The 8,889-nt window shown below is 46.1% G+C and overlaps 1 protein-coding gene across 6 annotated transcripts in view; it reads left to right on the top strand.

The window, feature by feature from the left end:
- Window positions 1–8,889, top strand: part of LOC124013646 (zinc finger CW-type PWWP domain protein 1-like) — a 44,515-nt gene that overhangs the window by 25,810 nt on the left and 9,816 nt on the right. The window lies entirely within an intron of this gene.

Consider the following 8,889-nt stretch of genomic DNA (forward strand, 5'->3'; position numbering starts at 1 on the left):
ACCAGTTCAGTACAAATAACATGGCTGTCTGTATACATGGGATACCAGTTCAGTACAAATAACATGGCTGTCTGTATACATGGGATACCAGTTCAGTACAAATAACATGGCTATATACATGGGATACCAGTTCAGTACAAATAGCATGGCTATATACATGGGATACCAGTTCAGTACAAATAACATGGCTATATACATGGGATACCAGTTCCAAGGCCATGTGCAGGTGTACAAGCTAATTATATGTACATATAGGTAGGGGTAAGGTGACTAGGCAACAGGATAGATAATAGACAGTAGCAGCAGTATACTGTAGGTAGGTGTAAGGTGACTAGGCAACAGGATAGATAATAGACAGTGGTAATTACAGGTGGCTAGGTCAACCAGCTGATAATTACAGGTGGCTAGGTCAACCAATACATCACTAGTAGTCTAGTTATAGTTAGATCAACCAATACATCACTAGTAGTCTAGTTATAGTTAGATCAACCAATACATCACTAGTAGTCTAGTTATAGTTAGATCAACCAATACATCACTAGTAGTCTAGTTATAGTTAGATCAACCAATACATCACTAGTAGTCTAGTTATAGTTAGATCAACCAATACATCACTAGTAGTCTAGTTATAGTTAGATCAACCAATACATCATCATGAGTATCCGAGCTAGAGTTGAGAGTGGTAGCTAGCCGGTCGTCCACATTACAAGCCCTCTGCCTCACTGCCTTCCTACTGTGTCTTCAATTCCTCTCAAGCTTCAGGTGACTCTTCTATTGATACATGCTTAGGCATTTATTAGACATTTACCTCAAGTTTACTCACAAATGCGGGTTTGTTCTAAAAAATATTTCCCGTCTTTCCAAATGCTTGTTACTTATCTAGTTAACGTTAGCCTAAAAACAACTACACTCAACTATAGTAAAAGTTCACTTGGTGGGGCTATATTCAATCCTTTCCGTTTCATATGCGAAGTCGTGACTGATGGTGCATTCAAAAATATATTTTTCAAAACAAGCTTGAATTGTTTTGTCAGCTATTTGCTAGTAGGGGGAACTGTCCATTTCATAGCATAAATTAAATGATGTCTGTCCATTGTTGTATCTATTGTTCTATCTATCTCTATACAGTATATACACTACCATTCAAAGGTTTGGGGTCACATAGAAATGTCCTTGTTTTTGAAGGAAAATCCCTTTTTAATGTTGTAAATAACTACTGTATCTGGAAACGGCTGATTTTTAATGGAATATCTACAAGATGCAGTTGATGGTATAGAGTACAGTGTCTCAACAGAGTATAGGGGGTTTAAATGGTGTCTCAACAGTATAGGGGGTTTAAAGGGTGTCTCAACGGAGTATAGGGGTTTAAAGGGTGTCTCAACAGAGTATAGGGGGTTTAAAGGGTGTCTCAACGGAGTATAGGGGTTTAAAGGGTGTCTCAACAGTATAGGGGGTTTAAAGGGTGTCTCAACGGAGTATAGGGGGTTTAAAGGGTGTCTCAACGGTGTATAGGGGGTTTAAAGGGTGTCTCAACAGAGTATAGGGGGTTTAAAGGGTGTCTCAACAGTATAGGGGTTTAAAGGGTGTCTCAACGGAGTATAGGGGGTTTAAAGGGTGTCTCAACGGAGTATAGGGGTTTAAAGGGTATCTCAACAGAGTATAGGGGTTTAAAGGGTGTCTCAACGGAGTATAGGGGGTTTAAAGGGTGTCTCAACAGTATAGGGGTTTAAAGGGTGTCTCAACGGAGTATAGGGGGTTTAAAGGGTGTCTCAACGGTGTATAGGGGGTTTAAAGGGTGTCTCAACGGAGTATAGGGGGTTTAAAGGGTGTCTCAACAGAGTATAGGGGGTTTAAAGGGTGTCTCAACGGAGTATAGGGGGTTTAAAGGGTGTCTCAACAGAGTATAGGGGGTTTAAAGGGTGTCTCAACGGAGTATAGGGGATTTAAAGGGTGTCTCAACAGTATAGGGGTTTAAAGGGTGTCTCAACGGAGTATAGGGGGTTTAAAGGGTGTCTCAACGGAGTATAGGGGGTTTAAAGGGTGTCTCAACAGAGTATAGGGGGTTTAAAGGGTGTCTCAACAGTATAGGGGGTTTAAAGGGTGTCTCAACAGTATAGGGGGTTTAAAGGGTGTCTCAACAGAGTATAGGGGGTTTAAAGGGTGTCTCAACAGAGTATAGGGGGTTTAAAGGGTGTCTCAACAGTATAGGGGGTTTAAAGGGTGTCTCAACAGTATAGGGGTTTAAAGGGTGTCTCAACAGAGTATAGGGGGTTTAAAGGGTGTCTCAACAGAGTATAGGGGGTTTAAAGGGTGTCTCAACAGTATAGGGGGTTTAAAGGGTGTCTCAACAGTATAGGGGGTTTAAAGGGTGTCTCAACAGTATAGGGGTTTAAAGGGTGTCTCAACAGAGTATAGGGGTTTTAAAGGGTGTCTCAACAGAGTATAGGGGGTTTAAAGGGTGTCTCAACAGAGTATAGGGGTTTAAAGGGTGTCTCAACGGAGTATAGGGGGTTTAAAGGGTGTCTCAACAGTATAGGGGGTTTAAAGGGTGTCTCAACAGAGTATAGGGGGTTTAAAGGGTGTCTCAACAGAGTATAGGGGTTTAAAGGGTGTCTCAACAGAGTATAGGGGGTTTAAAGGGTGTCTCAACGGAGTATAGGGGGTTTAAAGGGTGTCTCAACAGAGTATAGGGGGTTTAAAGGGTGTCTCAACAGTATAGGGGGTTTATCGGAGATTCGGAACGGTGCCTGAGAAAGCGTTTTCCATCAACAAAACACCAAATGATGCAATTTGTCATAGATGAATGATGTCACATCCCTCCAATAGATTTCCAGACACCGAGGCTCATTGTAGCTGTTCTGGTTGGTGGCCCAACGCCCTATTAAAACACTTTATGTTGGTGTTTCCTTTATTCTGGCAGTTACCTGTATCTATCTATTCCATCCATCCATCCATGGTTTGTGCTTTCCGTAGCCTAACCTTTTTACATTTTACCTTCAATGGGATGACGTCAGAGTTAACGTCCCAAAGATGGCATTCAGAGTTTTCCATCCATCCATTCATTAGTCTCTATTGTTCTGTCAGTCAGTTTTCCATCCATCCATTCATTAGTCTCTATTGTTCTGTCAGTCAGTTTTCCATCCATCCATTCATTAGTCTCTATTGTTCTGTCAGTCAGTTTTCCATCCATCCATTCATTAGTCTCTATTGTTCTGTCAGTCAGTTTTCCATCCATCCATTCATTAGTCTCTATTGTTCTGTCAGTCAGTTTTCCATCCATCCATTCATTAGTCTCTATTGTTCTGTCAGTCAGTTTTCCATCCATCCATTCATTAGTCTCTATTGTTCTGTCAGTCAGTTTTCCATCCATCCATTCATTAGTCTCTATTGTTCTGTCAGTCAGTTTTCCATCCATCCATTCATTAGTCTCTATTGTTCTGTCAGTCAGTTTTCCATCCATCCATTCATTAGTCTCTATTGTTCTGTCAGTCAGTTTTCCATCCATCCATTCATTAGTCTCTATTGTTCTGTCAGTCAGTTTTACATCCATCCATTCATTAGTCTCTATTGTTCTGTCAGTCAGATTTCCATCCATCCATTACATTAGTCCCTTGTTCACCAGGGGGAGATTTCAACCTGATTCAAGTCACTATTGTTCTGTCAGGCCTTTTCCATCCATCCATTCATAGTCTCACTGTCACAGGCCTTTTCCATCCACATTCATTAGTCTCAACACACACACAGGCCCATTCATCCCTCACATATTCTGTCAACAGACACACAGGCCTTCTCCCTGTCACATATACACAACCTGACACACACAGGCCTTCTCCCCTCACATATACACAACACACACACAGGCCTTCTCCCCTCACATATACACAACACACACACAGGCCTTCTCCCCTCACATATACACAACACACACACAGGCCTTCTCCCCTCACATATACACAACACACACACAGGCCTTCTCCCCTCACATATACACAACACACACACAGGCCTTCTCCCCTCACATATACACAACACACACACAGGCCTTCTCCCCTCACATATACACAACACACACACAGGCCTTCTCCCCTCACATATACAGAACACACACACAGGCCTTCTCCCCTCACATATACACAACACACACACAGGCCTTCTCCCCTCACATATACACAACACACACACAGGCCTTCTCCCCTCACATATACACAACACACACACAGGCCTTCTCCCCTCACATATACACAACACACACACAGGCCTTCTCCCCTCACATATACACAACACACACGTCACATATTCTGTCCTCAGTCTCTTGGCCAGTCTGTCTGGAGCTGAAGCCGACTCAGTGTGAGGTGATTATGTTTCTGTCCTCAGTCTCTTGGCCAGTCTGTCTGGAGCTGAAGCCGACTCAGTGTGAAGGTATTATGTTTCTGTCCTCAGTCTCTTGGCCAGTCTGTCTGGAGCTGAAGCCGACTCAGTGGAAAGTGCTATATCAGCCATACGATGCACACACAGTTTTGTATTGCTATCCTTGTGGGGACCAAATAATTGATTTCCATGCAGAACTCTATCGTTCCTAACCATAACCCTAAACTTCACCCTAAACCTTAACTTAAAACCCCTAATCCTATACCTATACCCTACTCCTAACCCTAACCTTAACCCTACCTATCCCCTACTCCTAACCCTAACCCTACCTATCCCCTACTCCTAACCCTAACCTTAACCCTACCTATCCCCTACTCCTAACCCTAACCCTAACCTATCCCCTACTCCTAACCCTACCTATCCCCTACTCCTAACCCTAACCTTAACCCTACCTATCCCCTACTCCTAACCCTAACCTTAATTCTAACCCTAACCCTTAAAACCCCTAAGCCTAAAATAGAATCTTTCCTTTTGAGGACCGGCAAAATGTCCCCACTTGTCTGAATTTTTCTTGTTTTGTGGATACCTCTGGTATCCACAAAATTAGTAAATCAAAACACAGACACACACTGTCTCAGCCACATTCTCACATACAGTGCTTTCGGAAAGGTGTTCAGAGCCCTTGACCTTTTCCACATTTTGTTACGTTACAGCCTTATTCTAAAATGGATTACATAGTTGTTCTTTTCCCCCCCATCAATCTAAACACAATACCCCATTATGACATCACAATACCCCAGTATGACATCACAATACCCCAGTATGACATCACAATACCCCAGTATGACATCACAATACCCCAGTATGACATCACAATACCCCAGTATGTCAAAGCAAAAACAGGATTTTAGAGATTTTTGCAAATGTATAAAAACTAAAGGAAATATCACATTTACAAACAGTACCAGTCAAAAGTTTGGAAACACCTACTCAACTCAATCTAGGGTTTTTCTTTATTTGTACTATTTTCTACATTGTAGAATAATATTGAAGACATCAAATTAAATAAAGACATCTATTAAATAACACATATGGAATCATGTAGTAACCTAAAAAGTATTAAACAAATCAAAATATATTTTATATTTGAGATTCTTCAAAGTAGACACCCTTTGCCTTGAGGACGGCTTTGCACACTCTTGGCATTCTCTCAACCAGCTTCATGAGGTCACCTGGAATGCATTTCAATTAACAGGTGTTTCTTGTTCATTTCTTCACTATTAATCTACAATGTAGAAAATAGTACAACTAAAGAAAAGCCCTGGAATGACTAGATGTCCTAACTTTTGACTGGTAAGTATTCAGACCCAGCAAATGCAGCAAATCATTACATTACATTTAAGTCTGCTAACGTTCTTATCCAGAGCGACTTACAAATTGGTGCATTCACCTTATGACATCCAGTGGAACAGTCACTTTACAATAGTGCATCTAAATCTTAAAGGGGGGGTGAGAGGGATTACTTACCCTATCCTAGGTATTCCTTAAAGAGGTGGGGTTTCAGGTGTCTCCGGAAGGTGGTGATTGACTCCACTGTCCTGGCGTCGTGAGGGAGTTTGTTCCACCATTGGGGGGCCAGGGCAGCGAACAGTTTTGACTGGGCTGAGCGGGAGCTGTACTTCCTCAGTGGTAGGGAGGCGAGCAGGCCAGAGGTGGATGAACGCAGTGCCCTTGTTTGGGTGTAGGGCCTGATCAGAGCCTGGAGGTACTGAGGTGCCGTTCCCCTCACAGCTCCGTAGGCAAGCACCATGGTCTTGTAGCGGATGCGAGCTTCAACTGGAAGCCAGTGGAGAGAACGGAGGAGCGGGGTGACGTGAGAGAACTTGGGAAGGTTGAACACCAGACGGGCTGCGGCGTTCTGGATGAGTTGAAGGGGTTTAATGGCACAGGCAGGGAGCCCAGTCAACAGCGAGTTGCAGTAATCCAGACGGGAGATGACAAGTGCCTGGATTAGGACCTGCGCCGCTTCCTGTGTGAGGCAGGGTCGTACTCTGCGGATGTTGTAGAGCATGAACCTACAGGAACGGGCCACCGCCTTGATGTTGGTTGAGAACGACAGGGTGTTGTCCAGGATCACGCCAAGGTTCTTAGCGCTTTGGGAGGAGGACACAATGGAGTTGTCAACCGTGATGGCGAGATCATGGAACGGGCAGTCCTTCCCCGGGAGGAAGAGCAGCTCCGTCTTGCCGAGGTTCAGCTTGAGGTGGTGATCCGTCATCCACACTGATATGTCTGCCAGACATGCAGAGATGCGATTCGCCACCTGGTCATCAGAAGGGGGAAAGGAGAAGATTAATTGTGTGTCGTCTGCATAGCAATGATAGGAGAGACCATGTGAGGTTATGACAGAGCCAAGTGACTTGGTGTATAGCGAGAATAGGAGAGGGCCTAGAACAGAGCCCTGGGGGACACCAGTGGTGAGAGCGCGTGGTGAGGAGACAGATTCTCGCCACGCCACCTGGTAGGAGCGACCTGTCAGGTAGGACGCAATCCAAGCGTGGGCCGCGCCGGAGATGCCCAACTCGGAGAGGGTGGAGAGGAGGATCTGATGGTTCACAGTATCGAAGGCAGCCGATAGATCTAGAAGGATGAGAGCAGAGGAGAGAGAGTTAGCTTTAGCAGTGCGGAGCGCCTCCGTGATACAGAGGAGAGCAGTCTCAGTTGATTGACTAGTCTTGAAACCTGACTGATTTGGATCAAGAAGGTCATTCAGAGAGAGATAGCGGGAGAGCTGGCCAAGGACGGCACGTTCAAGCGTTTTGGAGAGAAAAGAAAGGGATACTGGTCTGTAATTGTTGACATCGGAGGGATCGAGTGTAGGTTTTTTCAGAAGGGGTGCAACTCTCGCTCTCTTGAAGACGGAAGGGACGTAGCCAGCGGTCAGGGATGAGTTGATGAGCGAGGTGAGGTAAGGGAGAAGGTCTCCGGAAATGGTCTGGAGAAGAGAGGACAGGGTCAAGCGGGCAGGTTGTTGGGCGGCCGGCCGTCACAAGACGCGAGATTTCATCTGGAGAGAGAGGGGAGAAAGAGGTCAGAGCACAGGGTAGGGCAGTGTGAGCAGAACCAGCGGTGTCGTTTGACTTAGCAAACGGGGATCGGATGTCGTCGACCTTCTTTTCAAAATGGTTGACGAAGTCATCTGCAGAGAGGGAGGAGGGGGGAGGGGGAGGAGGATTCAGGAGGGAGGAGAAGGTGGCAAAGAGCTTCCTAGGGTTAGAGGCAGATGCTTGGAATTTAGAGTGGTAGAAAGTGGCTTTAGCAGCAGAGACAGAGGAGGAAAATGTAGAGAGGAGGGAGTGAAAGGATGCCAGGTCCGCAGGGAGGCGAGTTTTCCTCCATTTCCGCTCGGCTGCCCGGAGCCCTGTTCTGTGAGCTCGCAATGAGTCATCGAGCCACGGAGCGGGAGGGGAGGACCGAGCCGGCCTGGAGGATAGGGGACATAGAGAGTCAAAGGATGCAGAGAGGGAGGAGAGGAGGGTTGAGGAGGCAGAATCAGGAGATAGGTTGGAGAAGGTTTGAGCGGAGGGAAGAGATGATAGGATGGAAGAGGAGAGAGTAGCGGGGGAGAGAGAGCGAAGGTTGGGACGGCGCGATACCATCCGAGTAGGGGCAGTGTGGGAGGTGTTGGATGAGAGCGAGAGGGAAAAGGATACAAGGTAGTGGTCGGAGACATGGAGGGGAGTTGCAATGAGGTTAGTGGAAGAACAGCATCTAGTAAAGATGAGGTCGAGCGTATTGCCTGCCTTGTGAGTAGGGGGGGAAGGTGAGAGGGTGAGGTCAAAAGAGGAGAGGAGTGGAAAGAAGGAGGCAGAGAGGAATGAGTCAAAGGTAGACGTGGGGAGGTTAAAGTCGCCCAGAACTGTGAGAGGTGAGCCGTCCTCAGGAAAGGAGCTTATCAAGGGATCAAGCTCATTGATGAACTCTCAGAGGGAACCTGGAGGGCGATAAATGATAAGGATGTTAAGCTTGAAAGGGCTGGTAACTGTGACAGCATGGAATTCAAAGGAGGCGATAGAAAGATGGGTAAGGGGAGAAAGAGAGAATGACCACTTGGGAGAGATGAGGATCCCGGTGCCACCACCCCGCTGACCAGAAGCTCTCGGGGTGTGCGAGAACACGTGGGCGGACGAAGAGAGAGCAGTAGGAGTAGCAGTGTTGTCTGTGGTGATCCATGTTTCCGTCAGTGCCAAGAAGTCGAGGGACTGGAGGGAGGCATAGGCTGAGATGAACTCTCAGCCTGGAACTCCATGTGGGTTGTGTGCGCTGGGACCACCAGATTAGGGTGGCCGCGGCCACGCGGTGTGGAGCGTTTGTATGGTCTGTGCAGAGAGGAGAGAACAGGGATAAACAGACACATAGTTAACAGGCTACAGAAGAGGCTACGCTAATGCAAAGGAGATTGGAATGACAAGTGGACTACACGTCTCGAATGTTCAGAAAGTTAAGCTACGTAGCAAGAAT

Source organism: Oncorhynchus gorbuscha, linkage group LG25, assembly GCF_021184085.1.
Source record: "Oncorhynchus gorbuscha isolate QuinsamMale2020 ecotype Even-year linkage group LG25, OgorEven_v1.0, whole genome shotgun sequence".
In the NCBI taxonomy this organism is placed as follows: Eukaryota; Metazoa; Chordata; class Actinopteri; order Salmoniformes; family Salmonidae; genus Oncorhynchus; species Oncorhynchus gorbuscha.